This window comes from Pinus tabuliformis, chromosome 4_2 (assembly GCF_031772625.1).
Source record: "Pinus tabuliformis cultivar Carrire ecotype Pingquan chromosome 4_2, CPIR1, whole genome shotgun sequence".
Lineage (NCBI taxonomy): Eukaryota > Viridiplantae > Streptophyta > Pinopsida > Pinales > Pinaceae > Pinus > Pinus tabuliformis.
In genome coordinates, this window is record NC_142304.1 from 677,705,359 (window position 1) to 677,726,561 (window position 21,203).

Here is a 21,203-nt window from a genome sequence, read left to right on the forward strand (position 1 = left end):
ACAGTGGGATCTTCCCTCCACCGTCACCTTAGGAAAGAATCCTATAGAATATGGTCACTAAGGTTACCAGCAGAAACAAATATACCTAGGGGAACAATCTATGATCCGATACACATGCAAGGGTAGAGTAACAAGCTCAATCCCCTTGAAGGCTCATTGACATAATCCAAGGTTTACAACAAGTGACCCCAGGCTCCTCGACAATGGTCAATCCGAGGTTTACCATTTTTAATACGTGAATATCTTCTATCGTTCCCAATGAGGAAGGATTGATTCCCACACTGGTTCAGATATGATCTCGTGCTTCTCCTTTAAGAGGAGCTTTCCCAGAGCATAGATGTAACAATTGGAATTTATCTCCTACCGCAAGAAACAACTACTTGTTTGTTTTACTATCTTGGAGAGTTAATTACTCCCTACTCCAAGATACTAGCCTAAGCTATGTTGGTGATAAAGCGCCCTAGAAATAAAATATTACTAGATAGATTTTACTTTAAGCATTACTTTTATTGGTTTTTTCTTAAGTCAAAAGGTGTGGAGATGAAACTTATGGTGTGAAGACTCGACTCCAAATCACTAAAAATGCACTTAAGATGAAAAACAATCTTTTCCCTTCAATGAATTTCTAGCTAAGAAAGAGTTGAGAATGCAAATGCTTGTAAAAACAAATATTTCCTTAACAATCAAATCAAAAGAAGAGATTTTTGTCCCTTCCAATACACTAAAAAACGAGACAACTAGTTATGCTCACGAAAATTTCCCTTTTCTTTCAAACACTCAAATACTACAAAAACAAACTTTTTTCAAAAGAGATTTTTTTTTATTTTTATAAAACACTCAAAACGATTGAAAAATCTAATCTTGAGATCTATAAATTCTAAAAAACTATTTGAAGTAAAATCTTACAAGATTTCTTTTCAATGATGTTTTACTTAGTTATGAGCAAACTAAGGACTAATTTGTCCAAAATCACAAATAAGTCAAAAAACAACCAATTTTTGTTTTCTTTTCTAAAAATGAAATCCAAAACTTTCAACACAAGTCCTTTCGAAGTTTCGCAAAGAGAAAATAAGATGGATTCCTCAATAAAGGCAGCTTTTGCAAACGGGCAGACTCATAAGAAGGCTAGGAAAAACCAAGGTGATCTGAGGTTTCTAAGGCTTCTAAGCTCTGATCTACTACAAGACCAAAATGAAAATCAAGCCCGGTAACCAAAACTTCTAGGAATTTCACCTAAAACCCTAATGCCAATGGAATTAACCTAAGAAAAGTTCCTGACAAGTCACGTGCAGATCTGGGCAGAGGCTAAAAACACATAAACAAATCCTAAGCTAACTGAAAGAGAAAATCTTAAGTTTTTCAAAATTTTGACAGGGTCCACAGGCCCCCAATTTACCCAGGTGCGGTACCGCTCTGTGTGTAAAGCAAAAGTGCGGGTATGTCTGCACTATGTTACAAGCAGAGGGTTTGGTCCTCTCCCAAAAGTATGAAAAACAAAACATAATTCAAGATCTACTAAACCTACCCAATCCCACACACATCAAGCCAAAAATAGAAACAAAGACACAGTTTCTCAAGTCAAAGTAAAAGCAAAGGAAAAATCAAAAATTCAAGTCCCCAGTGGAGTCGCCATTTTGTCGGCCGGATAAGTCGTTCTTGCGGACAAGACTGACCTCCCTAGTATCTAATGATATCTAGCGACAAGCAAACCAAACAAATTCTATCTTTCTCTCAATATGCAATTTATAGATAAAGGCAAACAAGTGTTTTTAGGCAAACAAGCACACACATTAAATAGCACCTGAAAAGCCAATATAATAAAGCATACTTATCATGATGATCAAGGAATTCATGAAACAAATCACATAAGACAATTTGTTGAGAAAAATGAATCTGATTGTATTAACTTTAATCAAAGAAGAACTTTACAACCTTAGTGCCTTGATGCTGTACAAGCTCCTCCTAGGGTCCAGTAAGAATCTCCTCTACTTTGACAAGTTTCACTCTCTTCCCAATGAAGCCAAAAGGTATGTAATCTCTCCTCTCAAGCTTAACTAGGAAGTCTCAATTCCAACAGCATTTACCCTCAAAAATGTTCAGCTTATAACCTCCCTAGAAACTAGCCCAATGCCTTAATTTATAGTGCAATGGAGGGAAGTTACTAGGTCCACCTTCAAAGGGATAAGCTCCTCTCTTCAAGGGATTAGCTCCTTTAGTTTTGGGATGCATGAATCACCTAGGAGCGAACCATCCACGTCAAGATTCCTTCTAGAATCATCCAGAATTAACCACAAGTGAGTTTTTAAGAATAAACTTGCACCTTTTTGACTTTCACAGGGGTCCGCACCCACTCCTTTAGAGACAGGGTAGGCAGGTCCACAGGTAACATGACCATGGGGTGCGGGACCGCAGCTAACAGTAAGAGAAAGTGTGGAACCAGAGCTTCATTGATTTTCAAGTAAATTCTCTTATTTTCAAAGCTTTACATGAAGAGCTGAGGTTTGAGACTTGCTAAGGAGGATAGTATGAATGATGATAAACCCATACTTACTGCAAATAGTCATGGTGACAATATTTTGTGTATCAGATCCAATGGAAAGATCAGGCTCCAATGAGCCTAGTAAATGATTCACCATATCACCTACTAGATCTAGGTCAAAATATGTTGAGCAGGTAGTGAAAGGATGATCCTCATTAGTAGGTATGTGAATGTGATAGGTTGCCACATAATTAACCTATGGAGGGGAAGATACCACTTTCACATTCGGAATGCTTAGGGAAGTAGGATTATTGGAAGTCAAATTAGGACCAACAAATGAAATTTCATTGATAGTCACAATCCTTCCACCATGTGGCAAGCACATCACACAAAAGAGTGAAGAGACAAGAGCTCCCATGACCTAAACATAGTCACACCCATGGAGTAAATTAAAATCCAAAGGGCCTTGAACTACCATCAAATCAATACATTTAGTTTTTCCTCCCAAGGTAACAAGGAACTGAGGAAGGATCCATAAGGGTTAACTGGTTCTTCTATTAAATGCAAACAGATTTGGAGTAGTGAACACAAGCTATGGCGAACCCAAAGCTTTCCAAGTAGTGGAAGATAGAATAGAAACATAATATCCCTCATATATAACATTGTGATTTATGTTCTTATCATAAGCTTGTACTATGATCTTAAAAGGAATGTAAGAAGGGAGACGAGATTCTATCAATCAACTCCAATCAAAGGAAATGACTTATTTTCTTAGAGGGGGTTTCATGGGAATGTTAGAAATTCCCCCTTGTCTAGTAGAATCAAAAGAATTGAGAAGAACCTAAGAGATATGATCCTCACTCTCTATGAGAAAAGTACAATTGATTGAGGGTGAAAATGAGTCAACCATTTTCTAAACAAATGGTTGCTCAAGAATGAACTCGTGGGATTCACACTCATAGAGAGTGGGATTAATTGGAGACATATTATGATCAATCACTTCATCAACTAGTGGAGGATGAGGAGAAATATTTCGATAACCAATTGAAAGATGAGGTTGAGAAGTTGTAACATTTTCCAACACTTTTGAGGCTTCATTCATACAACGAAAAAGGTGAGTAGGATGATTCCCTTCACATAACCTACAGGGAAACCTAACTTTATCCTTTTTCCCATGGACCTTACTATCACTACTTAAGTTTTTATCGCCAGCATAATCTCCAAAGGCTAATGACAAAGGTTGATGTTAGCCTGTGGACCACACTTCTAATACCTTGGGAATACCAGGACAATCTCTAAAAAGATGGTCACCCTTATATAACTTGTTTGCAGGGATCACTGAAAGGTTTCTCCATAATAATTTCATTTGTAGAAATGGTTGCTTGGTTTTCCCCCTGCTTACTTTTCTTCTTCTTATTCTTCTTTCTCCCTTTCTTCTTCTTCTTAGCTTCTTGGTTACTAGAATCAAGACTTTCACCAAGTGAGGAGGAAGAAAGAGATGAAGAAACAACATGCAAAGAAGGAAAAGGGTCAACTTTAAGATAAAATTGATGTTGATATTGATCAGGTGGAGGAGAACTTAGTTCAGGTGCACTTTGGACATTTGGAACCATAGTGATAAAAAACAACCAGACTATCAAACCAATGGTAAAAATAGGAAGGGACAATGTTGCCATATAAGGAGCACCAATATTTCCAAAAGAAGGAAAAGGACCAGGATTCCCATCAGAGGGGTCTCCTCGATTGGTAGAATTAGGAATTGTTGCCATTAGTATCAACCTAATATCCAATAAGGAGTTATTCCACAGGAAGAATGTTGTTTCATGGTCAATTAATTGATTTTAGAAATTAAAGACAAAAAAAAAACAAAGAGTGGTAACTAGGAAAAAGGGTTTACCAAGCAAACATGAATTGCAATATACACCTTGGCAAACTAAGGCGTTAACATACATGCGGAAATCTCCCCGAATGTTTTCTTTGGTGTATGATGTATACAAGGCGGCTGACTCAGTTACCTATCGCGAGGATAGAAACCTATGATGGACTTCCAAAATATATTTAATGGTACGTGGAAGTGATGTCCATATTATTGTTGTCTAATGTGTAACCGTTTGATGAGAGAGTTTCCATATACTTATCATGCATGGAGCACCATCCGATACACCCAAATGTACATGGAGAATGATCCTATACATTTATGTATGTGGAATGATATTTCACCCCCAGGATACAACACTGGAAATAAACAACAACTCTTATGTTTAAATATGCTAGAACATGTCTCTAGCCTAGACCTCTATGTGTGTCATTAAGTTTCAAATTATCCTTAGGTTAACTGAGTTAATTTGAGAGTTGATCTTGAATTATGTTTTGATTTCAATTTCAAGGCTTAAAACTCGATGTCACCTGAACACATCTATGATGCAACTAATACGACAAAAATAACTCTTTTCATTTTCCTTTTAACAATGAAAGGCCTAACTAAGTAGTGGAAGAAGAAATCAATCAACAACACAAAAAACAAGTGATGAAACAATCGATCTCTACAACTTCAATTTTTCAATCAAAATCAAAGCCCTATATCCAATGCATGATGCATAATATTTTCCTTTTTTATTCCACTTAATTTTCAGATCAAAACTACAAAATTTGTCTAATCATTTATAAATGAAAATATTTAGAACAATGACTAAAACACCAATTTTTTCAAGCACTCAATGATCAAACAATCAAGTTTTCTAATGACCTAATGAGAAGAACAGAGGAAAATCTAAAAAAATTCTTATAAAAGGCACTCAAAACCAAAAGTAAAAATGATGGAGGTTTATGAGAGACCACAAGACACTTAAGGACTCAAGGAAGAGCAGTTGGAAGAAGGTTGATGAGAGATAAAATCAAGACAAAATCAAATTGTGCATGAACAGGGGCCAACACAGGTGCAAAGGAGGCACCAATGCTTTGAAATGAAGGCATAGAGAAGGCTCATCTAGGGTGAAACGCTTTGTATCTAGGTGAGAGAGTGTGTTGGTCAAGGGATGCAAGCTTCTAACACAAATATTCCAATTGAAACTCATTGAAGGGTCTTCCTAGGTCTTTTCTTGATTAAATAAGACAGTAAAAGTATAGAGAAAAGGTAATACAATCATAATGGTAAAATAAACCACCAAGGGAATACATGGTTCCCTAGTATGGTTGACAATTTTTTATATAGAATCTACGACTACGAACACAAGTATATTCCCTAAGCCTGGTGGACTAACCTAGAAAAACAAAAAGACAAAGGGACTAATGTTTTCCTTAAAGAAAATAGATAATGGGATGGATCCTACCTAGAATTTGTCGTATACTTTGTTCCTTCCTTTGATTCTATGCTCCAATCCTAGCTCAAACCGCTATAATTAGAACCTGCACAATCAGACAACACAAGCCAACGATCTACGGGATCTATGTAGCATCATCTAATCACTTTATTTAATAGATCAACATGGTATTGAAATACATGAAATCATAACATCATATATAGGAAAACAAAGAACTCTTTGCATTAATAAAAATAGAGTGAGTTACAACTAAAAATAGGTGTTGATCTTGTAGAAGAGCTCCTCCAAGTTGACTTGTCCTTTCCTTGCCACAAAGTGCACCTCTAGCCACCCTAATGCCTGGAATGATATCTCTCACATCAGAAGCATAAGGGTAAAATAAATCTCCAAAATCCAACCCCTTACCTATGGATGGTAGTAAATATATAGGTGAAGGAGGTAGTTCATGAATTCTTATCCTTTTACCAATATGGGCTTGAGATCCACTCTTGATGGGAGGATGAGCTCAATAGATAATGGATGAGAACTCCAAGGTAGGATAGGATAGGATTCAAGATTTTTATATGAGGTAAATAGTTAGAACAGATCCTGGAAGCTTCTGGATGAGGAAGCTTTGGGATTCTTTTTTTTTTCCTGAATTTCTAGAATTAGCACACCCCCAACACTGAGCAACCTACTGGTGATAAGCGGGTACAGAGTAGGGAAGCCTGGTAGTCAACATTGGCCAATGAGGGTCCAGGGTGCGTTGGTCCTAAAAATGACTGAAACGAGGCAGTTTCAAGAAGAAACTCGGGGATATGAGAGAGGCATACTTATGGATTTGTGTAGGGAGGATGAAAAAGTGTTCAAAGGATGTGAATGATCCTATTTGAATTCCTATCAACAAGATGTGAAAAATGGCCTATAACACTCTTCTTTGAAAATATCTCAAAGCATGGCATTCATTCTCCTTTAGGGTTTGTAAAATAGGTCAGATACCTTCCTGAATATAAAGGTGAGGAGTACAAGTTTTAGGAAGAATTCCATTCTTGTCCTCATAGCTCCATGGGAATGCATCAAGGTGATCTTGCAACACTTTCATAAGTTTATTTTGCTAAGATGGGTCAAGATCTAAACTTATATCATAGGAGTTTCCTAGACTCACCTAAAAACGTGCAGTATCTAACTCATGAATGTATGTGGTAGCTTGCAAGTTTTGTAGCAGTGTCAAGGATTGCGGACTACAAATTTCTTGGAAACTTGGACTAAAGATCTAAAGAAGCAGTCTAAATACCTGCATAGTATCCAAGTTAACAAAAAAATCATGGGTTTGACTCTCCTCACTACACTGAGCATATTAACGAATCTGGTATATCATAGATAGAGACTGAGTTTCCTCATCACTATTGTCATCATCTAACCATAAAGTATCACGAATCTCCTAAATAGATTTGGCAGGGGGATATAGGGTTAACTTCTTCTGTATATTGAGTTAGCTCATTCTTTGATGTTAAATTATCCATTAAGCATAGCACCTACAACTTGAGTATAAGTTTTCTCATCATGTCCCAACAAATTGATCTTACCTCCATGCAACCTCAAGCTTTCATCCCATTTCATGATTGGCATGGCTTTCACCATCCATTCATGAAATTGGGTCTATCCCAACATTCCACTCTTTTGTACTCTAAATTTCCTTAAAGTATAATGTACCTCTAGCCAACTCTTTTAAGCTATTTCTCTTTCTCTATGTCTCATAAAACTTGTACTTTTCATGACTAAATTTATTTCCTAATCTCTCTTCAGTGTCAACCAATGGCATTGGAACCAAACCTTACTCTTCAAAATAATTGTGGTCAATTTTTTTTTGGGGACAACATATTATCCTTATAAATGAAATAGGAAATAGGAAATACCTTGCAATAGGAACTAAAGTTTCTTGCATAAATTGCAAATATCATCATGGGCAAGATTCAAAACACCTTTTTATTTTCAATCCTTCCCCCTTTCAAAGGGCAGTTTGTCTTGTTTGCTTTTTATTCTTTCTTCCCTTGGATATCAACGATATCAACCACCATTTATCATCCATAATCTTGAACAACTAGTGTTCCTTTATACCTAGTTTTAATTATCAATTACAAAGCATCCTTCTTTCAAAAACATTGAAAAATAGATTAGGCTTTATAATTTCACTAAATAAAATAAAATTTTACTTAAACTAGGAAAAAAAATCATATTCATAAACATGGACGTATATACCTATCATCTTGATCTCACAATACATTTACATTCTATAGAGTGCTTCTTTTTGTCACCCCAAACCATCATAAAGTGTTTTTGTCTTTTACAAATGCAGTAAACCAATCATTGTGGTTAGTGATGTGCTTAGTAGCTACAGAATCAAACAATCATTGTTGACTTATCTCCTACTTAAGATGCAATGAAAGCATAAAATCATTCTTCATGTTTTGTGACATTGATCTACTTCTTTCCCAACCATCAATGGTTATACTATTCATCCTAAAGCAAGAGGCTTGCAGTGGTTGCTATTAGTCTATAAATAACTTGAAATTTGTAGTTGCTAATGAAATTAGATTGGAATCAATAGACATAAAATTTCTCTAGTAAATTCTACGGAAGGAAACCTAACAATAGAAACACATGCAATCATTCAATCATAATGAATATAGATTTTACTAGTTAACCCAACTGGGAAAACTCCTCCTATGTTTGTATTATATCATATGAGACAATGATCAATTACATTGACAACTTCAATCCTTGAAGCTCAACTTGCATGGCAATATTGATCTCCTCCTTCTACGTCTGCTCTTCCCAATAGTTAGGAAAAATAGTCCTCCTTCTTCCTCTTATTTCCTAGCACAATTCCTACTCTTAAAGAATAAGAAGCTCTTATTTCCTTATACAATTCCCGAGGAAATTAGCTCACATGCTTAATGCAAACTCTGTACACTCATTAGTATAAAATAATGATTACATTGATGCCTTTTTCCTCCACTCAACTAGGCAATTCTAATTCCATGCATGACTATGGATATTTTTAGTAAATTGACTAGTTAATTGAGAGATCAATGAGTTAACAACAATTACAACTACTCAACTAAACTCCTACTAACTCTATTCATGATTAGAGCTTAGATAACTGAGTTTCATTAACTATAACTCCATTAGATTTCTAGATCTTAACAATCAACTCATGCACAACTCTATTTGTTCCCCACAAACTCGAATTGACTGACTTAACTAAGTGACTTGGCCATGTCACTATTGCAAACTACAACTCAAGTATTCCTACTGATGTGGAAATTCAAATTTATCCATTTGACTAAGGCACAAGTCAAATGAAGCATTTTCTTGCTATGATTTAACACTCCATCTTAGCAAGAAAAGGGTTCTGTACAACCCCAATCTCGCTCCTTTACAAGAATGTATTGTAATACAACTGACATTCCCTCTTGTTATTGTTGTTTCTACTACAACAACTACAAATAAGAAGCATCCAAAATATTGAATCAACTGTGTCTTTGTGTTTCAATTGTCTTTGAATATCTGACTGCGCCAATTAAAATTGATGCTTTGGATATTGAATATTGTTGGCCCTTGTAGAAAGGGTAATGATCCATGAGAAGAGTATACTACAATTTTTGTTTCTCTCGTATGGACCCTGCTAAAATCTTTGCAAGTCTAGGACTAAGGCTCTACATCCCCACCTCACTCCTGGAGGTGTAGTTGCATACATGGTGAAATCTACCTCTAGCTTGTAGACATTTTTAACTCAAACAACAATTTTTTTATTTTTCTAGTAGAAACATGCTTCAGATATGCCTTCCCTCTACTGAAAACCACATCATATCCTCTGTCTTCAAGTACAACTATAGAAACTATATTTTTCTGCAAATCAGTGGCATACATTACATCCTTTAGGTGAAGATGCGAACCTGACTCCCTCTTAAAGGTGACAATGCCAATCCCTTTGGTGTTATACCTCCTATAATATCCAAGCTCTATCTGTAATTGTAGGTCCTTCTCCTCTAAGTTGTTGAAGAACTCCTTACTACCAGTCATATGAAATGAAGCACCAAAGTCTAGGTACCACTCACTCCCTCTTATTGTGCTTGCCATGCAAGTGATGAGGGCGAAGTAAAATGTGTTATAGCTCCAAATCTCACTCTTATGGTTTGTGATGCTACACTCATGGCCTAGGGCAACCCCTCCTTTCAGACCTGGTCCTAAAATTTAAAAAACAGTGTTTTATCCCTTATACGCGACATTGCTCTGAGTTAAACGCGTGTATATGCGGGTTTGTGTATACCCAACCCACGTATATGTATTAAAACACTTAAAAAAATATAAAAATCCTTATTTTCGGGTGGAGATTGTGGGTTTTACCTGCTGATCACCTGTGAGTGCCCGTGGCCCAACTGTTCCCAACTAAAAAACTACTTTGGGAGAGGTATAAAAAGACCTCAAAGGGAAGGCCAAGGAGAGAAGAGAGAGAAAGGTTATTATGCTGAGATTTTTCCCCTGACCAGGTCTAAAGTCCCTTGTGCCTTCTGCACTTCCCCCATTTGTACAGGAAACCCTTGTTTCCTTGTGTGTTGATGTTCATCCACCATTTATGACATCATGGAGTGAGTCATGGAAGGAGTTTGTTAGAGGCTTGAGGCTGGAACGGATCCAGAAGGAAGTATTGCTTGGAGCCTGCTGAAGGTGACTCAGGTGAAATTATTCCTTTTTATGTACTTTATTTGTCTATAATAAAAGAAACACATGTCTTGGTTCCCGAGATAAATCTTCTTTATGTTTATGATATTCATGTTTAGAATTCATATGTAAATGGTTGTTTGGATTTCATAACTAACTACATTTATTTATAACATGAAGATGGTTTCTTTATAAGGTTTTGTCCATATACTGCTGTGTTCTTTGGAATTGGTTGTTTTGCAGGACAAAAGAGAAGAAGGGAACTCCAAGAAGGGTTTGGACCCTAAGGGCCTTCTCAAACGTAGGACCTAAGGTATGTACCCTTTACAATAGAATTTGCATATAATAGCATAATGGCTGTGTGAAAGTGTGCTTCTTTGAATAGATAACTTTCAGTCTGCTAGGGTTTCAACCCAAAAAGCCCTAGGGGAACATTTCCCTCCAACAGAATTGGCAACTCCACTGGGGACAACACTCTTGTTGTTCCTAGTTTGGGTGTTTTCAAGCCAATCAGGGCTCAGCTGCCTTGTCTGCTTGCTGTTACTGTCTAGTCTGTTTTTGAACTTTAAGTTTTGCCAATTTCTTCAGTTTGTTTTTTATTTTTCTTGAAACCTTTTATATACGTTGTTTTTCTTAGTTACAGAAGCGTATGTACGCATTTTTCTTTAAGTGAACCTGCATATACGTAGGTTTCCTTAGTTACAGTAGCGTATACACACAATCTGTACATAAGTACAATTGCGTATATCTTGCAATTTTCAAGATTTGTAAATCTTTTTGTCTCTGAAGGTTTGTCTGGTAGTTTGAGTCAATCTGAAACAGTCACTTTCCAGTATCAGTTTTTTTTTTACAACGAGCATCTTGTTCTGAATTCTCTCTGATTATAAGGAGTATTGGTCTTGTTTTTATTGTTGCGAGCGTCATCTTTCAAGCACGCAAGATTTCTTGTTTGGAATCTTGGCTGCTCTGATTCATCAGAGTAGAGAGATTGTTCTCAATCTTCGTGTCAAATCTTGCTTTTGGTGACTTTCTGTTTGCTTGACAAAACCGCTTCTGTGACCATCCACTTCTTTGTTTCATGAAAGTTGTTGATTAACACTTTCTTGAAAATTGTCTTTTTGATCTTTTGGTTATTGTTGCCAAAGCTTTCGTTGCTGCTTTTGATTGTTAAGAGCATCCTTAAACACATCTCTTTTTGTTGAGTTTTCATCCATTGTGTGGTGTCAATTTTCAAAAGTGTTTGTTTCCTATTCTTCAATCACAAGTTTCAGTGTTGTTGAGAGCATTTTTGAAAAGAATTTTTGGTTGTTGCGTTTGAAGAAAATCTTTTTGAAAAACTTAGTTTTGCTTTTTGAACTTGGTTTTCATTTGGTTTCCTTTTTAGTGAATGAAAGTTCTTTATGTTTGTCTTAGAACTTGTTTTTAGTGTTTAGACGAAATGAATGGTAGCATCTCATATTCCATCTAGACATTTTAAGTGGCAAGATAAAGATTGATAAGCAAGCAACTTTCATTTTTTTTTTAGAGTAGTTTCGAATCTTGCATCGGCATATATTTGTTGCATTAGGATAGATTTGCATACCTTTTTAGGCATACATAGCTTTGTTAACTTTTGTGAGTGTGAAGCGTGAATTAACAAAAAGGAAAGAAAAATTTGTTTTATTAGAAGTTCCTCTGAACCCTATAGAAATTTCTCTTCATCGAAAAACGAAAAAAGTGCATGTGCATGTAGTTAAGTTTTTATTAATTTCTTTTGCATCAAAAAACACCACTAGTTTCACTTCCGTTACCTTGTGACTTAAAGAACAACCTATTTTAAAATCAAGCGCTAACTAAAATTCACTAGAACTTTTGTTTAAGTCATTTACACCAACAGGTTTAGGATTTTAGGGCCTTGGATTAGGAGAGTGGAGAGTTAACTCTCCAAGGCCATATAAACGTCAAACATAGGAGTCCAAATAGCGAGAGAAAATCCAATAGCGTTAGGAAGAATAGGAAAGCTCTGGATCTGGGAGTTAAGCACGAGGGTCTGCGAAGACAGGGAAGAGAGATACCCCCTCTCCTACTTGTTCGAACTTAGCTCGCAACTGTTCCACCTAGCTTCTGCGACGAGTTGGTATCCATAGTTGCTACTCCTAGGGATCTACACAGGTGGCTGCGGAGGGGAATGCCATGGCACCTGAGGTCGACGTTGCATCACTCTCGACAGTACTACTGGAGGGCACCCTTACGAAGCTTGGGGGCTTGCACCGGCGCAGGTTGTTGTTAGGAGGTCAGCGTAACTTCCTCTGATACCTTCGCTGACAGGATTGGGCCCTCATCATCCCAGACTATCTTCGGAAGGCCCCTTAATTCACTTTCTTGTATTTTGGTGTCCGGTCCTAATCACCCGGAGTGGAAATACTTGGAAGTTGTTTGACTAGCTGTTATCTTTAGGGACTTTATAGTGTGTGCTCTGTGCTCTTAGTTGGCATAGCTTTCAATTTTTTGAGTCTTTAGTTAGATCATAACAAAAAATTCAAAGTGGCTGACCGATCTCCTAGACGATCTCGAAGACTTCGTGGTCTTTCACCACCAAGTTTAGAGCCTTCTCCTAGAAGGCGCAGAGGTAATACTACTGGTGGGTTTCATCCCATGGCAATTAACACATTGGGGATTGATCCTCCTCTCGGGGGCATTAGTGTTCAAGCAAGGCCTGGCACTTCCGAACAAGAGAGGGACACTCCAGTCCTTCTCGAGTTCTCTTTCAAGCGAAGAATAACATAGAGGTAGAAGAACTCTCAGAGTCGTTAGCGGCTCCGAATTCTCCACTACCATCTAGTCATCCAGACATATTACAATACGTTGGGACTCCAACGCATAGATCGTCAAGTCCAGGTTACGCTATGCGCTTACCATCGATGACCACTACTGGAAGCATGGATTCTACAAGTGCTACGACTATGCAAACTCCAACATCGATGCAAGGGGGAGGAACGATTTCCATCTCCTCTGCTTCCTTGTTTGGATCTCTTGCTAGCACATCTTTAGTTGGGTCTACCTCCATTCCATCCACGAGTGGAAATGCCCAAACCAATGCTTTTGGTACTGGATTCTTCCCATTTGGCACCCACTCACAAGGTATTCCATCGGTTCCGTTTAGTGCCACGACGTCCATGATGGGAGGATCGGCTTCATTCCAGGGTTTTCCTTTTGGAAGTGGTCATATACCACATTCCAACCTGACGATAGGATCCATGCCTTTTTCTTCTGTAGGACAAAGAAGTAATCCTTTCCAAGGTTGGACTAACCCTGGGGTTAGTGGTTCGAGAACTGGGAATCCGTTTACCGGCCAACAAGGGAATAGGCCGTACTTCACGGTTATTTGTTTCAAAGTATTCCTCCCTTAGCTTCAGCTTGGAATCTGTATCAAGGGTTATCAACTCCTTATAATCCTTTAGGAGGAAAATTTGCTGGTTATGGAGGCTTTGCAGCTAGAGTTGGTCAAACTCCGAATTTTTCTGGATCACAAGGCTTGCCTTTTGGTTCAGCCGATTCTACTAGTTACTTCGGGCAGCCTGGTGCCTTCCAAAACCCAGGACAATCTTTTCAGAACTTTAGGAGTTCCGCCCAGTCTGGGTGGAATCCCCAAGGTCCTCCTAGGCTTCCGTTTCTGGCAACGTTGAACTTTCCAGATCTCACTAAGTTAACAAACGATCCAATCAAGTACAATCCGGCCTGGCCTCCGGTCCCAACCAAACTCCCTTCAGACATTCCAAAATTCGAAGGGAAGAGTGGTGAGGACCCAGGTGACCATGTAACCACATTCCATTTGTGGTGCTCATCTAACTCCCTTATCGATGACTCGATCAGGTTGAGACTTTTTCAACGCACCTTGACTGGTAATGTGGCCAAATGGTATTTAGAGTTTCCAGGGGGCAGCTTTACATCCTTCGCTGACTTAGCCAATATTTTCTTAAACAATTTCCAGTTGCCTGTCCGTTATGATGCCGGAACTGAACTTCTGGCCACTTTTCGTCAGGATAAGGCAACTCACATTTTTGACCATATTCAGGAATGGAGACGGAGAAAGAGGCTCATTAAAGTTGAAATCCCTCCGGAGTACCATCTCGAATGGTTCTTGAAATCTTTACAACACGAGATCTCCAAGGAAGTCTCCATGTCTGGAGTCTATTCTGAGGAGCAAGCCATTTTTTGGGCCCAACAATTAGAACTGATCTACTCTCAGTCTGGCATCCTACAAAAATACTCGCCAGATGCTCCTGGGTCTAAGGTTGACATAGCTAAGTCGAAGCCAGGTCCCAACGCGGATGGTATAGTTGGGTCGGTAGACACAACCACTGTGAACTTGCTGAACCAATTGCAACAGTTGTCCTTACAAACTGCTTCTAACAACCAAGTCACATCGTCTAATCCCTCGGCTTCCCAAACTTCTTCAATTAATGCCGTCCAATCTAATAACCCCAAAGGAAATCAAAATTCCAATGGGAAAAAGAAAGGACGAGGTAAGAAAAAGAACCAGGATGGGAAGCCTGATGCAAATAAGTCTGGCAACAACGCTGGTGGTGGTAGAAATGAGTCTAGAAAGAAAGTCAAGTTTCCATGCAAGTTGTGCAGTGGAGACCATTTAACTCATCTCTGCCCTAAGATTGAAGATGCTCAGCGCTTGTTAGGATAGCAAGGGACTTCTAGTTCTTAGGCTGTGTTAACAAACCCTTTTCCCCAAGGGAAGCAACTTCTTGCTGGTGCGAGTTCAAATCCTGGTACCTCCGTAGGGGGCAACCAGGAAGGGGAAAAATCATCGAATGTTTTCATGATGGGTTCTAACGTCCATGTGACTACACGGTTACGCGATTATGGTGAAGGTGAAACTTCCAAGGGTAAATCAGTTCCTGAAACTAACAACCCACTTCATATTGAGCGACCTTCTGTTGAGACTATACCTCGGGTACCGAAAGGCTCCGCTAAACGTGCAACTATCAACCCTAATATTAGGGCAGCCCAGAATTACTCCATTGTCGAGGATCTGGCTCAAAGTCCATGTGCTATGTCCGCTTTAGAGGTTCTCCAATCATGTCCTGCTCAAAGAAGTGCCTTGCTATCAACAATGGGGGCAGTGGATCCTAGTAATTCCTTAGCTCTCACTTTTGATATGAATAATGTCAAAAAGAGACTTCCTCATCACATGGATTTCCAGATAAAGTCTACCTACCAGAAAATGAATATTTTTCAGACGGTTATACATGAGGGAGCTTCCACGTGTGTCATGTCTATGTCATGCTGGAAGGCCATTGGATCACCGTCGGTTGTTCCTTCACCTACCCTCTTGACAGCATTTGATGGTCATTCTCATAGGCCATACGGGATTATCCCGGCCTTTCCTATATGTGTTGGAGGAAAGGTCGTTAATATCGAAGTAGAGGTCATAGATGCTAACCTAGACTACAATCTCCTCTTAGGAAGGAACTGGGTATACAAAATGGAGGTTGTTGTTTCGACTCTGTTTCGTTTCGTTTTCTTTCCTCATGAAGGGAAAATCATTAATGTTGACCAATTGGACTATTCTCCAGTTGATCCTCGAGCAAATTCTGACTCTACTGTTCCCTTAGTGGATAACCCCCATCCGCCTATTGAGAATTTAGGAGTCGGGATGTACTCTTCATTAATGGGTACGTTTGATCTTCCCCCTCCTACGGCTAGAATAGATACAATTTCATCCTCCAGGGACCCTTTACGGAGAGAGTTTGTTCAAACTCCTTATTCTTCAGATCTTGGAACCTTAGCTTCATCTGTGACCACATCAGATGATGATAAGGTGGGTGGAATAGAATCTCTTATGTCTGTAGTAGAACCTAGATGTGAATCTATCGATAACTCTGCAGATAACCATTCTACTCCTTCCTCTTGGAAAGAGATAGATGGTAATGTGGCTCATATTCGGACCCTTGATTCCACCTCTGCATCAGATTGCTCGGATATTGTTTTTCCATCGGATGAAGCGATATTCGAAGCAATGATGGCTGTAGATCGACCTTTGGAAGATTTATATCGTCGGTCACACTTTTATTCCCCTGTGCATGAAGTCGAATCTAGGTCCTCCAGTCTGACTAGCGATGTTTGTACGGCTCCTTTGGCTCCAACACAGTTATTCGCTGAAGGAAGTATATTGATTGGTTCGATCATAGTACCTATAAACATCCCTAGGAGCAAGTTGGCAGAGCCCCCAGACGGGCTCTACCTCAGGAAGTACTTTGCTTAGTTTTGGCCAATCAGTGGCTTCTTTGTACATTATGTATATTTGTACATATATCATCGAGAGTTTTTGATATCAGCACTTTTTGGTCTGCTGTGGCAGGTGTTGATGGATGACTTGATCTATTTTGGGTTCACCGATGGTGCTAGTCGGCACGCTCGGAATCTCGCTTTCGTAGCTTGGGTACTCTATTAAATAACATTTATCGGGTAAGGGATCCATCTTTATATCGCTAGTATTTAAGGGTGAGGTTGATGCAAAGATCATTTACTTATGTTAATTATTTTCACATTCCAAGATCTCATAATTGGTTAGTTGATTCTATCGCTAATCGGGCATTAGACTCAAATGCCCATAATCATGTCTAGAATATCTAATGCCCTGGCTCAAGATGAGCGTCTACGTATGCAACTATCGAGTTGGCCACACGCCGAAAAGTGCGAACCCAGTCACATGGCATGCCAACCACATGACGCTGCATATCCTCAGGAAGGTCCTCTATGGCAGCCATCAGTACTTGGCAGCTCAGTCTCGCCAAGTGTCGCTAGACATTGTTTAGAGTCCGTTCGGTATCAGCAGCCGCCTCTTCGGCTCCTCGGCCACGCCATCTATGCCACGGGAACCCATCTGGTCGTACCGGCCTAATTTCTGGAACATGGTCATCATATCAGTCATTTGAATCTCATCAAATATATTTTTTCAAAATTCATCATTATATTTGAAAAATCCAAAAAAAATCATAAAATCAAAAAATTCTTACCAATCTCGCCCCATGCTGCATTCGGTGGTAACGCTAGATCAGGATCTCCTTAGAAATCTAGCCCAGCATAGGGGTAGTCATCCACGGCGATGATCTGCTGATCCCACTAGGTGAAGAAGTCATCATCGAAGGCAGTCCTTGGGACCTCCCCACCCCCTAGACGTTTCATCAAATCAGCCCACCGGCCCATGCATGGATCGCATGGGGTGCTGATGGAAACTGCTACCCTGGGGCGGAGTGCGGGAACCTTCTCGAAAAAGAAAGTGCACAGGATAGTCCCATATCCGAAGTTTTTGGTCTGTCCCCTCCTGATAGAAGTGAGCTGGCTCTTCATGTTGGCCAGAAGAGGAGTACACCAGTCGAACACAGTAGTGAGACAGTCAACTGCCACGCTCATGGTCAGCCGTGATGCCTGATGCAGAGAGGACAATCCATTCACTCAAGCTATGGTGAACAGGATTATCCTCAGCGATAAACTCGCCACATGTGTGATGGAAATCTGGCTCCCAACCTTCTTGGGATGTCTCGGGCAATATATCTGTACATAGTCCTCTATCGTGAGACTACTTCATGTCCTGCCCCAGGAATGTACTACCTCTCCCCTTCGGGAAAGGCCCGTGATGAAATAGATATCCTCCACTTCTACCCAGAGTGGCATCTGATCGATCATAAAGGCTTCCTCCTCGACGTCCCAATAATCAATGAGCATCTCAAGCAGACGCGTGTTTGCTTTCATATTCGGCAGTTCGAAAAATTTAAGCAAACCGCATCCCCGTAGGGCATCTAAAGCTTCTGGATTGTTCATAACTTCATTATCCACCACTGTGCACTCTCTTTCACACCACATGACAGGCATCCTGAGAAAAAAATGATCTCTAACCGTTAGTTTTTGTTTAAAAATGGTTCGCGGCGTATACGCGGGTCCCTGTGCACACAGTTGCGTATAGGGCCCGTGTGTACACGGGTTTCATATTACCAACCCGTGTATACGCCGCGGAGAAATTTTGGGCAAAAAATTCAACGGTGAAACATTAATCAAAAATCTTAAAACTAGTCACAATCAATTGCAAGTTAAATATAAGAGTTACCTGGAGGTTTTTGACGAACTTGAATGGTTGAATCTAGCTATGGGAAGTTTGCTCCTTTTGCTCCAAATCCTTTGCTCTCAAACTCAAATGGTAAAAATGGTGAGTCCAAAATCTCTTTTATAAGTTTTGAAAGTGAAAAAAAATTTCAAAATTTTATTTCGTTTGGCCTCATGTGACTTTTAACTTGGGAGCTTGGAATGTTGAGATTGGTTTGTTTTTCAGGACATTTTGGACGTTTTTCAGTTTCAAGACGTTTCCATGACTGCTGACCCGTCATGGCAGGTATCGTTTTCTCACTGGCATATAGGTTAGTGACACCATTTTTCCGTTGCATTATGCATACTAGCCTCCATTTGTCGATACATCTGCCATAGGGTCGACCCTATCGTGTTATGGTTCGTAAGCCATATTCACTCGCCAATTCTTTAAATCATGACACGATGGTAGATCCATCCTTTAGATGGGCATCCTAGTTAGCACCTCACTGACATTTGTTGCCCATGCTGCTCCGATTTGAGTAGGCTCGGGAGTCCTTTGTAGTCCCGCCATGACTTATGCGTTGAAGACCCATTCCTCTTTGCTTCTTCGCCTCGTTCTGGCCTTAGACCCTAGAGGCTCCTTTGTGTTGAGTTGTACTACTGCATTGCATGTTGACCACTTGCACCTTTTGGCCTAAAGCCGGCTTCACTTGGACTCGTGTTTAAGCCAAATTTTGACCATGATGACTGCAAAATCAACCATGCATACCTTTGACTTTTGCAACTTGACACACCTTGACCCGTGGAAGGAACACACCTTTGAGTGTCACTGACCAGTTTTCACCTCCCTGCATTGAGCATAGGAATGTTCCATTCCCATGAACTAGATCATCTGTTTCACCGGCACTCGTTCTTTCCACTGTACCATAGCATTCTTTTATTCTTTTTCAAGCTTAACAAAAAAAGACCAAAAAATTAAATATTCCAAAAAAAGAGCGGGAACGGGACATTATTTCCATTTATTGTTGGCAGCTAGAGTCAGTCGTGTCACCCTTGAACAAAGCACTCAAAACAAAGTCTCCTCCATTTGGGCGGGATTTAGTTTGACTTAGGTACGCCTTAACCTTGTTATTGAGTCAGTTCTCCCCCGATTGGTTATCTCTTCTAATCATATGGAGGGTTCGTTCGTGCCTCCTGCATGATGAACTTATACAGAGTCATCATATGCTGCCACATAGTCACATTGAGTCGTGCTTTTGTTCAAGGGAAGTTAGCCTGAGTTGGCCTTTCTGCGGTGTCTCTTGACTCATTTTTCAGTCGGTCATCCCTAGTTGTCAGTATCATGTCTATCATCACATCAGCTATATTGGTCCTTTACTCGTGCCGGTTTAAGAAGGTTCCCATTGACATCTTGCTGGCGGGTCTTGTCCTTATCAACGATGACACCTTGCTCTGAGGACAGGCCTAGAGCTGCACCCTGGCCCTATTTTCATTATTGATAGGTCACCTTGTGCTCAGAATCGATTAGTATCATGGGTCTTTGACTGAGTGGTTTCCCTTGTGTTTGACATTAGCTTACGTTATCACACATTGGGATTCGTGTAATACCTTGGTTTCCATTTGACCCTATTGGTGGATACCTCACCTCTGTGTCAGCTTTCATTATTGGTTGGTTCAGAGGGTTTCTGTCGTGCGCTAGCCACATCTTGTGTATGCCGGAAACGTACTTCGGTTCGGTTACTACATCTCTTTCGTCTGATTCCTTCCACATTATTGACCTACGGGTTACACTCGTGCCAGATTGATGAAGGATGCCTTATTGCCTTCCTTCTAGCGGATCTTTCCATATCAACTCCGACTCATTGCTCTGGGGCAAAGATCTAGAGTCCATTTGGCAGTACCTTGGGGTTTGTAGTCATTAGTGGCAGATCCTTCGCGATCGACAGTGGGAAACCATCATTGTCTCCTGATCGATAGATTCTTACAGGTGTTCGACTCTAGCTCATCTATTCACACTTGTTAGATTGTACTGGGTACCTTGATGCTCATTATCATTATCGGTGAGTAGTCTCGCATTTGTTAATGGTATACATCAATGTCCGGTAATCAAACGATTTCTCACATGGTCGACTTCAGATCATTTATTCCCATGGTGTAGAAATGTACCATGGCGGTCGGTGAAGACCTCAGGTTGTATTAGCAGTCATTGGTTCACTTGACAGTTGCTCCTGTTGCTGCTAGTTGATAACACTCCACCTTATATGTTGGAGTTAGTCATGGCGACATTCTATATGCTAGCACCTGAGTTAGAAATGTAGTACCATCCTATTCCATCATGTTCAGTTGGTACCTTTTGGGATCAGTCTTTGATATCAGTGATCCGTTGCATCTTTCAACATCATTGATAGTCTTATATGTGATATTCAGACATGTACTTGTTCATCATGATCAGATGATCCATTATGTATTTTCCAGTCATTTATACTTGTATACTTACTGGATCCGCTTGTACTTGATATGCGTACATGCTTTAATTTTTCTGAGCATGTGTATGCCCGCCTCAGACAGTGTTTCTTTTTGATCTCCTTTGGTGGCTTGGCAGGCTGAATTCTGGTGAAGTC